Genomic DNA, 19,090 nt, shown 5'->3' on the forward strand with positions numbered 1-19,090 from the left:
GCTTGTAATGTAAATTATAGGAATATATTTGTTATGGATACCATGGGACAGTGCACTGTAAATAGCTAAAACATAACAAACTCCCAGTTTCACAAACGTTTCATCACCAATTGCTAAATTTCCATGATTTTCGCCAGCAGCATCAGCACAGCAGCTGGCTACACTTGGTCCACAGCACAATGTTCTTGTAACACCTCCATCTGATGATGAGGCCTCAGTGGCTTGAAAACATGTGTATGGTAGAATGAATTGTAGCAAAAAATTAAAAAAAGTAACTGGTTTCATACTGCTTACCACATAACTCATTTAATTAATTGTTGTTTATTAAGTTAAGTATATCCTTTTAAGAGTTGAGGGGCACAAAAGGGAAGCACTGGTTGAGAAAAGAGTGAGACAGGGCTTTAGTCTATCCCCAATGTTATTCTATCTGTATATTGAGCAAGCAGTAAAGGAAACAAAAGAAACGTTGGGAGTAAGAATTAAAATCCATGGGGAAGAAATAAAAACTTTGAGGTTCGCCAATGACATTGTGATATTGTCAGAGACAGCAAAGGACTTGGAATAGCATTTGAACAGAATGGACAGTGTCTTGAAAGGAGGATATAAGATGAACATCAACAAAAGCAAGACAAAGATAATGGAATGTAGTCGAATTAAGTTGGGTGATGCTGAGAGAATTAGATTAGTAAATGAGTCACTTAAAGTAGTAAAGTAGTTTTGTTATTTGGGGAGCAAAATAACTGATGATGGTCGAAGTAGAGAAGATATAAAATGTAGACTGGCAATGGGAAGGAAAGCATTTCTGAAGAAGAGGAATTTGTTAACATCGAGAATAGATTTAAGTGTCAGGAAGTCGTTTCTGAAAGTATTTATATGGAGTGTATCCATGTATGGAAGTGAAACATGGACGATAAATAGTTTAGACAAGAAGAGATTAGAAGCTTTCGAAATGTGGTGCTACACAAGAATGCTGAAGATTAGATGGGTAGATCACATAACTAATGAGGAGGTACTGAATAGAATTGGGGAGAAGAGGAGTTTGTGGCACAACTTGACAAAAAGAAGGGACCGGTTAGTAGGACATGTTCTGAGGCAATTTAGCATTGGAGGGCAGTGTGGAGGGTAAAAATCGTAGAGGGAGACCAAGAGATAAATACACTAAGCAGATTCAGAAGGATGTAGGTTGCAGTAAGTACTGGTAGATGAAGAAGCTTGCACAGGATAGAGTAGGATGGAGAGCTGCATCAAACCAGTCACAGGACTGAAGACAACAACTACAACAACAATAATTGATAGATAGTAAAGGATAAATTTTTGAATTTTTTGATTTACAAATGTTTGAAGTTCTTTTACAGTTTTATGATCCAAATAATTCTCATTACAATTATCGATAAATGAATTAAGTTCTTCTTTAGTGAATTTAAAATAACCTCTCAGCGTATTTGCTCTATAATAATTATGAAAATCTTCTAAGCTGGTCGATTTTATTTCGTGTTTGTAACGAAAAATTAATATTTTTTAAATATAAAAATTTGTTTAGGTTTTAGATAGACATTAATTTTAGATTTTCGAGAAAAATAAAAGAATCTAATGAAATTCAAATAAAAATAATTTGATATGAACATTATAAGTGATTAATTAATTATTTTATGTTTATAATTTTAATTTATTATTTTATGATTTGGTATCTCTTAATTTTAATCAAACTGTGAGCACTTCATGAAGAGTGGGAAAATTTTTGCTTTGAAAATTGTGCTTTTTAATGAGTGGAAAACGATTTCTTTGGCTTTTTGTTGCCTCCACTTGAATCGCCATGGGATAATTACTCTGGTGCATGTAGAAGTGTTTCGAAGCACACTCTTAACTGTATGTTATTGAACATGGAATTTTGCAACAGACCCTCTATGTTTTCACCTCTTGCCACAACAACATCGTCAATTACGATTGCAATGGGTACGGGACAATTTGGATTCGACCGTTAGTGAATGGAATCTACCAGTTCTTTGGGTGTATCATATTTTGGCAATAGTTGGTTGATGGTCGCCTCCACAAACGCCCTCATCATGGTGAATGGTGACTCAGAACCTGCAGCCCACCATGGACACAGCCTGGTGCGAGCAGGATTATGCTACAGGAGACATTCTTCTGCACTTGCATGAGACCTGTGGTAGTAATCAAATACAAGTTGACAACTGCGAACCACCTGAATCCTTTCATGCTTGATATACTCCCTCTCCTGAGCTGGTCTAAGTTGAACTCACAGTGATGTCTAGGCTACTAAAGCCACCTTTTGTAAATCCTATGGAACCCATCGGGTCGCTATTAGTCGTCTTCACTATCTGTGCAAAGTAGCGGCCCATTATTTACGCTAATTACATGAACTGTGTATACACATCTAAGCCACACACAACCACAAATCTGTCAACAAACTGCTGGAACCCTGATATGTAGAATCAGTGGTGTATTTCATTCCGAAGGTGGACAAACAAGCTACTAAGCAGGTGGTCATAACGTTTTCGTTACAGAGTCACATGTATTCATTGAGTATGGTTTATTCCTTTTCCTATTGATTTTTATATATGATAATATATAGATAGATAGATAGATAGATACCCACCAGGGTAGCCAAATGTGCTAATGCAATGCTTCCTGGAATCGAGTAGGTGTGCAGGCTCCGGATCGACTCCGCCCAGTGGATTAACAACAAGGGCCAGTATGCTGGTCAGCCTGTATGTGGTTTCTAGGCGGTTTTCCACATCCAACTAGTAAATACTGGGCTGGTCCCCACGTTCCGCCTTAGTTACATGACTCACAGACGTTTGAACATGTTCACACTATTTCATGGGTTACACTAGATGCAGACAGCTGTGGTACTCTACTTACATCCTGTGGAGTTCGAGGTGGCGGCAGGAATGGCATCCAGCTACCCTCTGCAACTAACACTGCCAAATCCGTAACAACATGGCTGACAACACTTTGGCGCAGGACAAGACCCAAAGGAAGAAAGCCTTGAACTCTTACAGCAATTGGCAAATAGCTGTGAAAATCTAGGAACAATGGGCAAGGGACACTACATTAGTAGTGTGTGGATAAGCTGAGAATTTAGATGTTGGGAGGCATGCTAAGGTATTCCTTGCAGTTGTGGTGCCGCTTGGGTCTGGATGGTGCTGTAGTCAGCACATCTGCTTAGTAAGCAGGAGGCCTAGATTCGAATCCTAGTCTGGCACAAATTTTGAATTTTCCCCATCGATTTAAATTAATACCCACTCCAACAATATCTGTAATTCCTTTGTGTCTTAAGTAACGTTTTATTACAAAGTGACATGTATTCATTAAGTACGGTTTTTTCCTTTCCCTATTGAATTTTATATATGATAATTTGCTTCAATTGTTCCGTGTTTGCAAAAGTTATTCCTAGTTTTGAGCTCTTTCAATTCGATTTCTATATTTGTTAGATGGTGAATCTCTGCAAATGTTGAGCTGGAACTTCTACTTTTTAATGATCTTAGACATTCTATTTTTCTGGCCCTGAAATTACTATATGTTTGGATAACATTTACATGCAGAGAGCAATTTCTCGTTAGTTGGTACATACAAGATTAGCAGTATTGATCAGTGTCAGTATTTTGTCCTCTGAGTTTGTACTGTGTTGTGCTGATTATTCTATATGCTATGCTGAGCATCTGTCTTTTTAATATGTGGTTTTGTTGTTATATGTCATAATGTATCATTTGTTGCTTACCCTCTGTTCAATTGTTGTGCATTTCGTTTTGTCTGCCAATGTGTGTGTTTATGATTACTTATTGTAAATTTCTGTATAGTTCCTGTGCTTTTTTGTTTATTTTATCTGGTATTATCGCATCATAGCCAAGTAATGCAAACTGTACAGGACGGAATACTTCAACAATTTTTCCCAGCAGGCACCGAAAGAAAGAGGAATGTCAACATCCAAAGAGATGTTGTCATGCCATTCATGGCTTAGATGGCAGACGGCGTGTTCTAACTCAGTAACGGAAGAACCAACATTGCGGTTCACAACACAAACCCCTTAAGGAACGTGGTGGCCGTAAGGCAGCCTGTCCAGTCCACTGATATATTACCAATAGACCATATCTGGGATTACGATGGGAAGACGTTCAGAACTGTGAGGCTTTCGAGACCATTTGTTGACAAACAGTCTGTTGGTTTCTGTCTCTGGTTCTGTGGCCGAAATTTGTTTGATGATATTTCTGACATTTCACCAGCACATGTGTCTGGCATTCTCAAAGCTTCACCCTCCATTGCTGGTCCACCACTACTAATGGGTGGTGAAGCATTGACAAAGTCAGCCACTCAGGCTGGCGAAACGTAAGAAAAATCATCAAAAAGTCAGAAGTCAACAGGCTGGAAGAGATACACTTTCATACCAATCTCCAGACGGTTTTATTCATAAAATGATAGTATCAGTTTCAGGCATAGCTCGTTATTACTCAAGATGATGCTCAGAGGCTGTTAGCTTCCATCCTGCAATGGTTACAAAAATTTATTCGTGCCTGTGGTTGCCACATCTCATACTAATATTCATCTTGGACATCAGTTCCAAATGAGATGAATGTTAAATTGCGTAATACATGTTATGTTATCTAAGTCTCCAGAAATACTAATACACTAGCTGTTCTTGGCCATGTATTACTGTGGCTGTCTGGTTAAATAGAAAAGCAAGAAAAATGAAAACACACATTTCTAATACATATTTCTAATATATATGAGAATTGTATACACGTTCTAATCTCCTTCTCATCCTTGTCTCTCTCAATCTTCTCCTGCCCCACTCTTTGCTCAACTCCTCCTCCTCCCCCTTTCTCTATCCGTCAGCTTTTCCCCCTCTTTGCCTCTTTGCCTCCCTATCTCTCTTTACCTCCTCCTGCCCTTCTCTTTCCCTCCTGTATCTGTCCAACACCTCCTCGCCCTTTCTCTGTCCATCTACTCCTGCCCTCTCCCTCAACATTTCCTCCTGCCCCTGCCTCTCACCACTTCGTACTTTCTGTTTTGAACGTCAATGTCCCCCCACCCCACCATCCATCAACAATTCCCCCTCTCTCTGAAAATGAGCCTTGTTTATTGTTATTGGAAATTCAGATTTTGTAGTAGTATTCTAAAAATAGGCCAAAAAATCATAACTACAACTACTGTTTCTTTATTATATATTTCACAGATTTATTATATATACAAAAAATGTAGAACCTTTATGCATCCATATGTTTATTACAGTAGTAGGTACAATTTCGAAGTAAATCGGTCGAGCTCTTTTTAAAATTTTTTGTAACATTGTTCCCCTTTCTATATGACATATATTTTTATACATTACACATACTGAATGATATAGCCAATGTGGGTCCGAATGTTCACGAGATAACTGTGAAAAATTTGAAGTAATTCAGTCAACAACTTTTCGAGATCTTTGATAGTAATATTTCCCCTTTATATATTTCATATTTATATATCATATATATTAAAAATAGGTTTGTAAAAGCACACCCAAATTTCCCTGCAATGTTGTGTCAAAATTTCGAAGCAATCGGTGATGAACTTTTAAAGAATTTAGAAGTTCAAAAAACGAAGGTGAGGTTTTCCAAAAAAACGTATCCCCTTTATTATTATATATCTAGTTATGTACCATATGGCGCTCTAGTAGGTATATAAAAACACGCTCCTGTTCCAATGCAATGTTGTGTCAAAATTTCTAAGCTATCGGTGACGTGAACGCAGACATTTCCATTTCTATTGTACAGATGTCAGTCTGGTGCATCATGGTATAAAACTTTCCATCTCCATCAGTGAATGCTCAGGGTATATACAGACTTTTTTATTGATAGGTGAGACACCAGACGGAAACCAGAAAATAAATAGGGTTGTGTGGGTACATTATTGTTGTTGGTTGGTTGTTTTTGGGGAAGGAGACCAGACAGCGTGGTCATCGGTCTCATCGGATTAGGGAAGGGTGGGGAAGGAAGTCGGCCGTGCCCTTTCAGAGGAACCATCCCGGCATTTGCCTGGAGTGATTTAGGGAAATCACGGAAAACCTAAATCAGGATGGCCGGACACGGGATTGAACCGTCGTCCTCCCGAATGCGAGTCCAGTGTCTAACCACAGCGCCACCTCGCTCGGTGGTACATTATTACCTAACATTTAGTAGCTAAACGAAGTCAGTAATGCTTTTTTGAATTCTAAAATTTATTTATTCATTTGTAATACATTTTCGTTTATAGTTTTGAGAAATGAAAAGGAAGCTCTTGATATAGAAACAGAAAAAGTATTTAAAATGTCTAATCTGTAAAGAAAGAAACGTTTATAACAAACTAGAGCCTCCTATTTCTGGAATGTGCCAGCAGTCTGCTCAGCCGCTGTGGAAGGAAATTGACGCCCCCCAGCGGTCTTGCAGCGCCTGGTCCCCAGCAGCTCCGTCGCCCACCACCGGCTGTACCGGCTCCTGGTTGCTGACGGCATCTCCGCTAGGGACCGCTTGTACGTCTGCAGGTTCCTGCGCCATCGCGGCCACGACCTGCAGACAAAGCGACAAGTTGCTTTCGAAACTGACGCAACCATCAACTCCTTTTTCAGTCACAATGTCTTAAGAAAAATCTAGATGTGGTCGTATGATTCACTAATCTAGCAAAAGCGTTCGACAATGTACAAAGGTCCAAGGCGTTCGACATTCTCAGGATAATAGATGGAAATCAGGAAAAAAAATCAGATAATATGTACAACGTTCAAGAATAAAAATAATAATGCAGGACCCAGAACGAAGTACTCTGATTTTAAGGTTTTAAGGCAGAGGTGTAGACTTCTATCCCTACTGTTCAGTCTATAAACGAAAAAAAAAAACAGAGATGGAAATAAAAGGCATGTTCAGGAATGGGATTAAAATTCAAATTGAAAGCATATCAATGATGAGATTCAGTAATGATATTGGTATTATTAGTGAAAGCGAGAAAGAATTGTGTTGAAAAGAATCATGGCTTCCAGGCTTGGATATGCACTGTGAGTGAAAGAAAGAGAGGTGAAAGTACTGAGGAACAACAGAAGTGAGACCCATATAAGTTTACATCAAAACTGCAGACTTGGAGGTAGATGAAGTCAAGTAATCCTGCTACCTTGGAAGCACCACAACACATGATGAAAGAAGCAAGGAAAGTATAAAAAACAGGCTAGCACAGGCAAAGAGGGAATTCCTCGACCAAAGAAGTCTATCGCTATAAAGAATCGATCCTAATTTAAGGAAGAAATTTATAAGAATGTATATCTGAGCATTTTATGGAGGTGACTGTGGGAGAAATTCGGAAAAAACAGAATCAAAATCTCTGAAATGTGGGATTGTAGAAGTATGTTGAAAATTAGTTGGACTGATAAGATGAGAAATGAGGAGATTCTCTCCAGGATCGGCGAAGAGAGAAATATGTGGAAAACACTGATAAGAAATACGGACACGATGACTGGTCGTGTGTTAAGGCATAAAGAAATAGTTTCTATGGCAATTAGGATACATACAGGATAAAAACTGTAGGATATGACTAAGTCTGGTATACATCCAACAAATAACTGAAGAAGTTTCATAACTGCATGTGCAACTCTGACATCAAGAGATTGGCATAGAAAAGGTTTTTGTGGTGAGCGGAATCAAAGCGTTCAGAAATTGATGACACAAAATTAGTCTCAGTACAGTAGGAACTGAAATAAGTTGGAACCGATCACTCTAAATTTTCTTTATAGATTGACCTGATCTAAGAAATCAGCTAGATTACACATCCCGTGGCTTCAGAAAAGAATTTGACTCAGTACTACACCAACGCTTATTAAAGAAAGTACGATTTGATGTAGTACCAAATACAGTTTGTACATATATTGAGGACTTGTTAGGGAGGATGGAGCATGCTATCTTCTACAGAGGCCACCAAGAGTTGTATAAGTACCCTTACGACTGCTGCAGGAAAGTGTGTCGGGACCACTGCAGTCCATCGTATGTCAATGATCTAGCAGACAATGTACATAATAATCTAACACCTCTCACAGAAGATAGCGTTATAATAGATTACTCTATGAAAAAGCTGCACATATACTCCATCGATTCTTGCAAGGTTTCAAACTAGCGCAAAGGTTGGCAAGTCCTTGTAAATTTCCAAAAACAAAAATGAGTCACAACTGGAATCATTCAACTCATGGATATAACTCGGAGGAGGGAGGGAGGGGGAGGTAACATTTCTGCAAGGATGTGAAATGGAATGATCACGTAGGACCAATCATAGGTAAATTAAGTCACGGACTTGGTTTCATTGGTATGGTGCTGGGAAAATGTTATGACTCTACGAAGGAAATTGCGTATAAAACCCATGAGAGAATCATCCAGGATTGTATTCATCTGTCTTCATCTGTTTTGAGCGTATGAACAAACTACAGTACTGCTGGTCACCTATTTGTCTGACAAACGGGAGAGTGTCACTGGTTTGCAGAGAACAGATGTAAATGCACATTTGTCGTATCTCAATATGCTTCTAGTTATATAAGGTGTTTAAAACAAGGGATCGTATATATTAACAGCAGACGGTATTTATCAAAACTATAAAAACATTTCCTATAAATATTAGTATGGGACTAATTATTTATTGAGGTAAGGACCATTTTACATGCGTTGAGAAAGGTCAGTCTAGAGATGTGTAAGCTGCCTTCGTCCTGACGTACTTTTCTCATTTCTTCTCTTTCGTGTCTTTACTTAGTCTCCTATGGATGCTGTTGTCAGAGAACGCACTTTCAACTGTCTTCTACGTCGTCCATTCCGTAGATATCGTTTTGACGTAGTGCTGACCAGAAGGAAATTGGTTATTCCTTGCGAACAATGTAAATAGTGAATTGAAGTCCTATTATTTCATGCGGGAAGTAACAATCGTGGTACTTTGGTATGGTTTAGTCACCTGCGTTAATCGACTGACATGTGCAGTGCACGGCGAACTACACGTACAGTGTCATACTACAACTGAAAAAAATGTTCAGCAGTATGTTATAAAGACTTGCATATAAAGGGACGATTCGGATTGAGAAATTGGGAGGTCTCGTGCTGTCCACACAAGGAGTGGAGAGGGACGAATGTATCGAGGAGGAGACAATCTAGAAGCAGACTGCGACGAACTGAAACTGCTGAGGGCATGAACCACGCTTTTGTGAGTTCAGCACTACACGAGCTGTTACTTTGTCAAAATCACATAGAGCGCGGTGGTGTAGCAGTAAGGTGCGTGTCTGGAGATCGAGAGGTTTGCAGACTGAATCCCGGTCGGAAATTTTCATTTGTTTGATCTGTCATTCACCTCTATGTGATGTAAAAGAATCGCGAGGAACGATATGTGTTTCGGACTCCATGTTAAATTGTACTTTCCTTTGCCCGGCTGGATAACTGGGTTGAATTAGTGACACACAAATCGCCAAAGTCGTTTCTATTCGAAAGAGTTGCACGCGGTAACTGAGCCACACGAAATCATAATTACTTATCGTGCTTTGAAGCCCTCGTGCCAAAAGACCGCCATCTCAAATTATAGATGGGTTCTCTGATGGATTGCTGAACATCCTTTGCGTAGAAATTGCACTTTACTAACGAATGAAATCGGATTCCCACAGAGAGTGATAGTTAATTACACACAGAGTGACAATGTATTACAACAATAAACATCTGTGGACAGATGCAAACTGTCGATTGATCATGAAAGCAAGACATAAGCATATATTTGGTATCGTTGGTTGGTTGGATGGGGATTGTGGTTGGCGCACTAGTAGGGCCATAGATTTCACCGGCCTAATTAACACGTGCTATTTATCATCAAATGTCGAACGAAAAATTGCCCGCTACACTGGACAACGCCACCCTCGCAGAAAGAAAAGGAATGTAATTTACGCAAGAGAGGTCACCTTCCTATTATCTATACTACGACAGAGACTAACACAAACGTTGAATGAGAGATTAATTGGTCGAGCAGCCCTACTGACGTGTGCTTCATCAGATTCCTGCCTGTGCGGATACTTAAAGCCAAAGTGTTATTCCATGGTATCGAGTTGACTCATACCCAACATACCTAATTATTGGCTTCCGGCCAAATGTTTCTACAGGTTCTTTTTCAGGATTTGACTAGTAATATCTCCAGTGGGACACATTGTTTAGACAACCTGTATATGTGGAACCATTCGCAGTTCTGGGCCCAATTTATCTGTCGCAGCACATGAAATACAAATGGCGTTGATGATGTCGAATGTGTAGACGGAAGCCGTAGGTTTTACAATCTCCCTCCAGAAAAGTATGTGTGTTATTTGAAAATATACATCAAAATTACTATTGACGGATGCCGTTCTCAGCTTAAAAGAAACAGTAAGATTTTTCAACCTCAAATTGGACGATCAGCTTACTTGTTTATGACACGTAAAATATATTAAAACGAGCACCTTTAATGCTCAAAACATTCTGATATATCTCAGTAGGTGGACACAAGTGAAACCAAGTTATACCTTTTACTGTTTTGTAAAACCTATGTTTGATGCTGGCTCGGCTGAGGGAGTAGGATCTGTGGATTAACTCTCCCAAAAAGTTAGACAGCGTCCACCATCGGTGTGTTAGAGTGTCTGCAGACAGCTTCATATTAAGCTTCATTAACAGCATTTTCTTCAACATTAGTGAAGCCTGATTTTGCATGCACTGGAAATTCGTTACGATCCAGCCTAGTCTTTAGTGTTTTAATGTCGTTGCTCGCTCGAGAGGTGTAAGCGTCTTTCTAAATCATAGAGGAGCAAAGATTTCTTTTCGGATCCGGGAAAAACTAGCACAACAGAAGTCTAGATAAGACGGACATGCATGTGCTAGACATTCGCGGAGAATCTCTTGAAAATATTTGTAAAAAATATTCACAAAACAATCTAAAAAGTTTGTGAAGAAGGAATTGCATCCACACAGTGTGTCCTCACAAATACTGCCGGTACGCATGACGTTTGTTCTGCATTCAGGTCTTATTCCAGAGGTGTGGACATGTATTGTGAGGTCTAAACCTTTTTATTATCGGAAGGCCTTTAATAGAGTACAACTTTACGAGGTGACTGAGATCCTAAGAAGCAGTGGGATATCGGTTGACACCTTAAATAGTCCTCAATCAAGGCAAGTACTGAGTGTTATAGGCTTGAACTGAACATAAATAAAATAAAAGTAATGGTCGTTGCCAAAAAAATATACCAAACTGTCATCTAAATGTTAATGGTAAACTTACTGCAAAAGTAAACAAAAATGGTATATCTGGGAACTAACATTAACAACCAATGGGATAACTCACAAGAGCCGGCCGCGGTGGCCAAGCGGTTAAAGGCGCTACAGTCTGGAACCGCGCGGCCGCTACGGTCGCAGGTTCGAATCCTGCCTCGGGCATGGATGTGTGTGATGTCCTTAGGTTAGTTAGGTTTAAGTAGTTCTAGGGGACTGATGACCTTAGAAGTCCCATAGTGCTCAGAGCCATTTGAACCATTTGATAACTCACAAGAAATTTAAGTCCGTATTAAAGAAGTCTGACTCAGGAACTTTTTCGAACAAGAAGAAGTGATACAGCTATGAACGTTATCAAATTCCGGAATGGATCAGCACTAGAAGACGAAAAATAATACGTTTCTGCGTTTTGAGAAGTGTTCAGTTTCACATTTCTAGACATTTCGGAACAAGCTGACAAATTTTGCACCACCCGGAATGCTTAATGTTACTTTCACATCTGTTGACGATTCTACATCCAAGCTGTCACGTTGCTTCTTCACTGCCAAGAAAGCCTCAATTTAGACACAGATTTCATTTGAGGCACACCAAATGACCCTACCTTGATAAGTGTTGCTGCAGTACCGAGTCATATGCAATCCACTACGTGAAGAGAAGATGGAAACGCAGTCGCACTTACCACGAGAGCCAGACAGAGGAGCAGGAGAGACTTGGTGGAGGCTGCCATGACGACTGATGCAGCTCTGGCGTCTCCTTGTCCCTTATATACACGATGCAGTAGCGACGACTGCGTGCTCTGTGAACTGGAAGAGAGAAGCAAATATCACGTGAGGCCTGCTGTTGCAGCTGTCTGCATCGGACAACAACACATTTTGTTAAGATGCCGGAAATGTGTATCGCGCAGGACGACGAAATGACAGCTGAAGTCGCTAACGCACTTCTGTGCAGAGGCCCTCGACTCGGAGACAAGCCGATTCGACTCTTGGTGATGAATGAAATTGTCACTGCCAATATTTTCCAGGTAAGTGGGTTAGAGATGATGAAGTAAATTTCTGTTCAACAGACCTCTCTGTTGTGCTAATCATATACAGGTGATGTTCGTGACATATATTGATAATGAGACAGACTGAAGCAATGAATTTAAATTTATACCAGCGCCAGGTGTCCTGTTGACTATGTGGAGGCTCTATCCATTGCGCCACCCTCACACACTGGCTGCCATAGCTTCGTGGACAGCATTACTGCCTCTCGCATTCCAAATTCCAATTCGTGCCCCCTTGAAAACTCAGTGTTGCTGAAGCTCTCTGATATCGCAATAGCACCTTAGCGATGAGAGAAATGGGGCTAAACTTGTCTGTGCCTCAGCAATAGGTGATATATTAATCATATAGTCGATGTTCCTCAGATAGGACATACGTCTCTTAAGAAGGAGGCCCAGACTCGAATCCTGCTGCTGGTTCAAATTTTAATTCATTTCTTCAGCCTACATCATTATCGTAGAGAAAGGTGAGACTCATTGTATCTAAGAAAAATTAACTGTATATGATTAATACACCATGTGATCAAAAGTATCCGTACACCCGGAGAAACATACGTTTTTCATAGTAGGAGCATTGTGCTGCGCCGGCCGGTGCGGCCGAGCGGTTCTAGGCGCTTCAGTCCGGAACCGCGCTGCTGCTACGGTCTCAGGTTCGAATCCTGCTTCGGGCAGGATGTGTGTGATGTCCTTAGGCTAGTTAGGTTTAAGTAGTTCTAAGTTCTAGAAGACTGATGACCTCAGATGTTAAGTCCCTTAGTGCTCAGAGCCATTTGAACCATTGTGCTGCCAACTACTGGCAGGTACTCCGTATCAGCGACTTCAGTAGTTATAAGACATCGTGAGAGAGCAAAATGGGGCTATCCGTGGAACTCACGGACTTCGAACGTGATCAGATGATAAGGTGTCACTTGTGTTATATGTCTGTACGTGAGATTTCCGCCCTCCTAAACATTTTTAGGTCCACTGTTTCCGGTGTGATAGTGGAGTGGAAACGTGAAGGGGCACGTACAGCACAAAAGGGTACTGGCCGACCTCGTCTGTTGACTGACAGAGACCATCGACAGTTGAAGAGGGCCGTAATGTGTAATAAGCAAACGTCTACCCAATCACACGGGAATTCCAAACTGCATCAGAATCCACTGCAAGTAGCCTTCTTTGACAGTTAGGTGGGTGGTAATAAAACTTGGATATCATGGTCGAACGGCTGCTTATAAGCCACACATAGCGCCGGTAAACGCCAAACGACGCCTCGCTTGGTGTAAGGAGCGTCAACGTTGGACCATTAAACAGCAGATGGGTGTGGGTACGTCAAATGCCCTGTGAACGTCATCTGCCAGCTGTGTAGTGCCAACAGTAAAATTCGGAGGCTGTGGTCGTGTTTTTCATGGAGGGGGCTAGCACCCCTTGTTGTTTTGCGTGGAACTATCACAGCGCAGGTCTACATTGATGTTTTAAGCAACTTCTTGCTTTCCTCTATTGAAGTGCAATTCGAGCATGGCGATTGCAGCTTTCAACACGATCGAGCACGTGTTCACAATGCACGGCCTGTGTTGGAGTGGTTACACGACAATAACATCCCTTTAATGGACTGACCTGCATAGAGTCCTGACCTGAATTTTATAGAATACCTTTGGGAAGTTTTGAAATGCCGATTTCGTGCCATACCTCTTCTGAGTGAAGTACTCCGTGAAGAAAAGTCTGCCACTCCCCAAGAAATCTTCCAGCATCTGATTCAGCTTAAGCCTGCGAGTGTGGAAGCTGAGAGTGTGCCAACACCATATTGAATTCCAGCATTACCGATGGATGGCGCCTCGAACGTGTAAGTCGTTACCAGTCAGGTGTACGGATGGTTTTCATCACATAGCGTATATCACATATGTCTGAGGTATAGGTATTATTAACGCCACTTCGTGCATTGCTGAGGTACTATCCCAATATTGGAGAGCCTCTGCAATACTGGTGCGAGTTTAGAAACGGAATAGCAATAATCTAAGGCGTGAACTCCAATTTGTATTGGGGCGGGAAACGTAGTGGTTTGTCTGTGCAGCTGTCATATATGGAGAACCAGTGAGGTGCAAATGAGAGCGCCCGCGTGTGTGTGAATTCCTAAGGGGCCAAACTGCTTTGGTCATCGGACCCTTGACTTACACACTACTTAAACTAACTTAAACTAACTTATGCTAAGAACAACACAAACACTCATGCCCGAGGGAGGACTCGAATCTCCGCAACATGACGCCATAAACCGCGCGGCCACTCCGCACGGCCTGAGGACGCGTCTCCGTAGTAAGCAGGAAACCTAGCTTTTGGTATTAGTATAAATTTTAATTCCTTCCTTCAACCTACAGCATTTTCTCTGTTGTGTGTCATAAGTTAGGCGAGGTGACGGTGTGGATCGTAATACATTCGCCTAATGGGGAAGTCAAGCCCTGCGGTTCCTTTAGTGGCATTCGAGAGGATTAGGCTATGTGCCGCTCAGCTATACTCATGAAATATACTCACACACAACTCTGACATATCCGCAATGAAAGAGCACTGTGTGCGTTAAAAATGGCCACCTTTTTCACAGGCAACTGAACCCACTACGTGGGGATACCCCAGCCAACAAGGCCATACGATACATACATTTTCACCGACTGTAATACGTCGGCGATTGTGTTGGGCTCTAGATCGTGCAAAAGTGGCCAATGCAGACCTGTGATAAACGTAGCAGGGTACTGATCTATTCCCATCCCCCCAGGAACCACTGATCTTCCCGTGGTGTGGTGGTTTGCGCGCCTCAACGATACAGTAGTCAAGTAGCAGATACAACTACAATGGAGGGGTATCTGTTGAGCGCCAGACAAACCTGTGGTTCCTCAAGACAGTCAGCTGCATTTTAGTAGTTGCAGGAGCAATGGTCTGAATGATCGACAGTTATGGCTGTGAAACATGAAGCAACATTGCCTTGTTGTGCTGGTACCGCGAACGGATGAAAACAGAGGGAAAATGAAATGGGAGAAAGGGAAAAGATGGTGGTAACATGTTGCTTAAAATCTTTTGGAGGTAAAATAGTCCCCGGTTCGAATTTCCTGGTGGGGACTATTCTCGAGGACGTCACCAGCACGGAAAATAAAACCTGCATTCAGCAGGAAAGAGGGTGGGAGGTTAGACTCCCATAACAGGGCGGGTAAGTTAAAAAATTTAGGAAGGAGATGGATAGGTTGGCAATTAATGAAATTTGATGATGGGATGAAAAAGACTTCTCGTCAGACGAGTACACAGGTCAACTGGCTTACGATTAAACTTTCCAGAAAATCAAGACCGAGAAAAGATTATAAACTATATTCTGTTTGCGTGTAGTTTTAATTATTTCCTCTACATTTACATGGGTATTCTGCAAATCAGAAGGCAGAGGTCCCATCGAAAAACCTTCACAATAATCTCCCATTATTCCACTCCCGAGCAGCGGGCGGAAAAAACGAACATCTGTATCTTTCCTTCTCAGCTCTGATTTTTCTTATTTTATTATGATGATTGTTTCTCCCTACGTAGGTCGGCGTTAACAAAATGTTTTCGCATTCAGAGGAGAAAGTTGGTGATTTCGTGAGAAGATCTCGCCGCTGCTGGAAACGTATTTGTTTCAACTATGTCCCTCCCAAATCCTGTATCAGGACCGTAAGATCTCTCCCCTATTTCTCGATAATACAAAACGTGCTGCCCTTCTTTGAACTTTTTCGGCGTGCTTCGTTAACCCTATCTGGTAAGGATCACACATCACGCAGCATACTCCAAAAGAGGACAGACAAGCATAGTGTAGGCAGTCGCTTTAGTAGATCTGTTGCATCATCTAAGTGTTTTGCCGATTAGACACAGTCTTTTTTTCGCCTTCCCAACATTTTCTACGTGTTATTTCTAATTTAAGTTGTTCGTAATAGTAATTCTTAGGTATTGAGTTGAATTTACAGCTTTTAGCTTTGACTGATTTATCATGTAACCGAAGCTTAGTGGATTCCTCTTAGATCTCATGTGAATGACCTCACAATTTTCTTTATTTAGGATCAGTTGACAATTTTTGCACCATACAGATATTACTCCTATATGATTTTGCAATTTCTTTTGATCTTCTGATGATTTTACTAGCCCGTAAAAGACAGCGTCATCTACAAACAACCTAAGACCGCTGCTCAGATGGTCTCCTAAAGCTTTTATATAAATAAGGAACAGCAGAGGGCCTATAGCACTACCTTTATGAATACCAGAAAACACTTTTGCTTTACTCAATGACTTCCCATCAATAACTACTAATTGTACCCATTCCGACATAAACTCCCTAATCCAGTCGCGTAACTGAGACGGTATTCTATAAGCACTTAAGTTGATTACAATCTGCTTGTTAGGTTCGGTGTCAAAAGCTTTCTGGAAATCTAAAAATATGGAATCATTTAGAAATCCATTCTCGATATAACTCAACACTTAGAGTGTGTGAAGAACTAGTTGTGTTTCACAAGAACAGTGTTCCCTAAATCCGTGTTCACTGAGCGTCAATAGGTCGTTCTGTTCGAGGTAATTCATAATGAAATATATGTTCCAAAGGCTGCTGCATATCGCTGTTAATTATCTAGTTTTAGTGCATTACTCCTATCGCCTTTTTTGAATAGTGGTTTGACCTACGCAATTTTCCAATCTTTGGGTATGGCTCTTTCGTCGAGTGTGTGGCTCTATATGACTGGTAAGGCTGAAGCTATTGCATTGGCGTACTCTGAAAGGAGCCTAATTGGTATATAGTCTGGACTCGAAGACTTGCTTTTATCAAGTGATTTAACTGGTAATACTACTCTGAGGATATCATCTTCTAACACTGATGTTGGCAACTGTTCTTGATTCGAATTCTGCGATATTTACTTCATCTTCTTTGGTGAAGGGATTTCAGAAGGCTGTGTTTAATAACTCTGCTTTAACAGAATTGTCATCGATAGTACTTCCATTGCTATAGCCCAGAGAAAACATTGTTTCTTGCCGCTAGCATACTTTACACATCACCAGATTCTTATTAGATTTTCAGCCAGGTTTCCAGACAAGATTTTGTTGAGGAAAGTATTATAAGCATCTCGCATTCAAGTCCGTGCTGAATTTCGAGCGTCTGTAAAACATTAGATCTTGGAATTTCACATTCTTTTAAATTTGGCATGCATTTTTCGTTGCCTTTCCAACAGTCTTCTGACCCTTTTTGTGCACCAGGGGGATCAGCTCCATCCTTCATTAATTTATTTGGTATAAATCTCTCGATTGCTATCGACACTATTTCTTTAAACTGAAGCCACATCTGGTCTATAGTTACATTGTTCATTTCGAAGGAGTCAAGATTGTCTCTCAGGAACGGATAAAACGAATTTTTATCTTTTTTTTTTACTTGGTACATTTTTCGTTTATTTTTGGAGGATTTGGGAGTTACGATACCCAGTCTCTCTACGACAACCCCGTGTTCACTAATTCCTGTATCCGTCCTGATGCTCATTATTAGCTCAGGATTATCTGTTGCCTTGGGGGTCAAGTGTGTTTTCACAACAGTTTACTATTCGCATGGGCTCATGAAGTAACGGATCGGAATAATTTTCAGAGAATGCGTTTAGCACAATTTCGGATGATGTTTTATGCATTGCTCCGGATTTAAACATGTATTTTCGCCAACGTATCGATGGTGAATTGAAGTCACCACCAACTGTAATTGTATGAGTTGGGTACGCGTTTCAAAGTTGATTCAAGTTTCTCTGAACCTTTCAGCAATTGTACCATCTGCGTTTGGAGGCCGATAAAATGCTCCAATTATTACTTTATTCCATTTTCCGAGAATGACCTCAATCCATACTAACTCACACCAACTATCTACTTCAGTTTCAGTAAAAGATAAACTGGGTTAGATAGAGCAGCAATCAGTCGTAGAATGAAGTTGCAATATAACCACAGTCATTGCGTGCACCCACCCTATGGAGGGCAACCTGAAAAAGATAAACTGCTTCTATCAGCAACAAATATGCCACCTCCAACTGTGTTTAGCCTGTCCTTTCACAACACCCTTAGGTCTACCCCCAAAAATTTCCGCTGAACTTATCTCCGGCTCTAGCCAGCTTTCCATGTCAATAACGGTGTGAGCATCAGTGCTTTCTATTAGCAGTTGGAGCTCTGGCACTTTCCCAACACAGCTACGACAATTTACAACTGTTATACCAGTGGCTTCTGTATCTACGTTTTTACTCTGTTCAAACTGCACTCTCTGAAACTGAAGCCCTTTTTGTGTTTTCCATAGACACTCTAATCTAAAAAAACTGACCAGTACGCGCCACACAGCCCCTGCTATCTGTGTAGCCGCCTCCTGGATGCAACGGACTCCTGAGCTCTTTAGCGGACCCCGAAACGCCGCCACCCTATTGCGAAAGTCAGGAATCTGCTGCCTACATGGTTGCAGAACTGTCTAAGGCTCTGATTCAGACCTTCCATTGGGCTCTGTACTAGAGATCTGCAATGTGTCCTATCGACTATGCTGCAAATGGTGAGTTCTACTTTCATTTTGCAAGCAAGTCTGGTAGCCTTTTCCACCTCTGATAGCTGCTCGAAACCAGAGAGAATCTCTTCTAATACAAAGCGACACACATAACTGATAACGACTCTAGCCACCATCTGCAGTTGGCTGAAATCTCTAGAAGAAAACAGAGAATTCACAAAGCTGATGGTTCCTTATAAATATTTTGAAGATTTTAATTATATAACTACAATTAACCAGTGTAATAGTGATAAATGAGATTATAAGTTA

At 40.9% G+C, this 19,090-nt stretch overlaps 2 long non-coding RNA genes across 2 annotated transcripts in view; both read right to left on the minus strand.

Moving 5' to 3' along the window:
- LOC126418459 (uncharacterized) overlaps positions 1-19,090 on the minus strand; it is a 92,824-nt gene that overhangs the window by 26,112 nt on the left and 47,622 nt on the right. The window lies entirely within an intron of this gene.
- On the minus strand, positions 6,194-12,067 carry LOC126418461 (uncharacterized). The gene is made up of 2 exons (XR_007575851.1): positions 11,941-12,067; positions 6,194-6,542 (listed from the first exon to the last, which is right to left on the minus strand). It is a non-coding gene; the product is annotated as an uncharacterized LOC126418461 (long non-coding RNA).

This window comes from Schistocerca serialis, chromosome 9 (assembly GCF_023864345.2).
Source record: "Schistocerca serialis cubense isolate TAMUIC-IGC-003099 chromosome 9, iqSchSeri2.2, whole genome shotgun sequence".
Lineage (NCBI taxonomy): Eukaryota > Metazoa > Arthropoda > Insecta > Orthoptera > Acrididae > Schistocerca > Schistocerca serialis.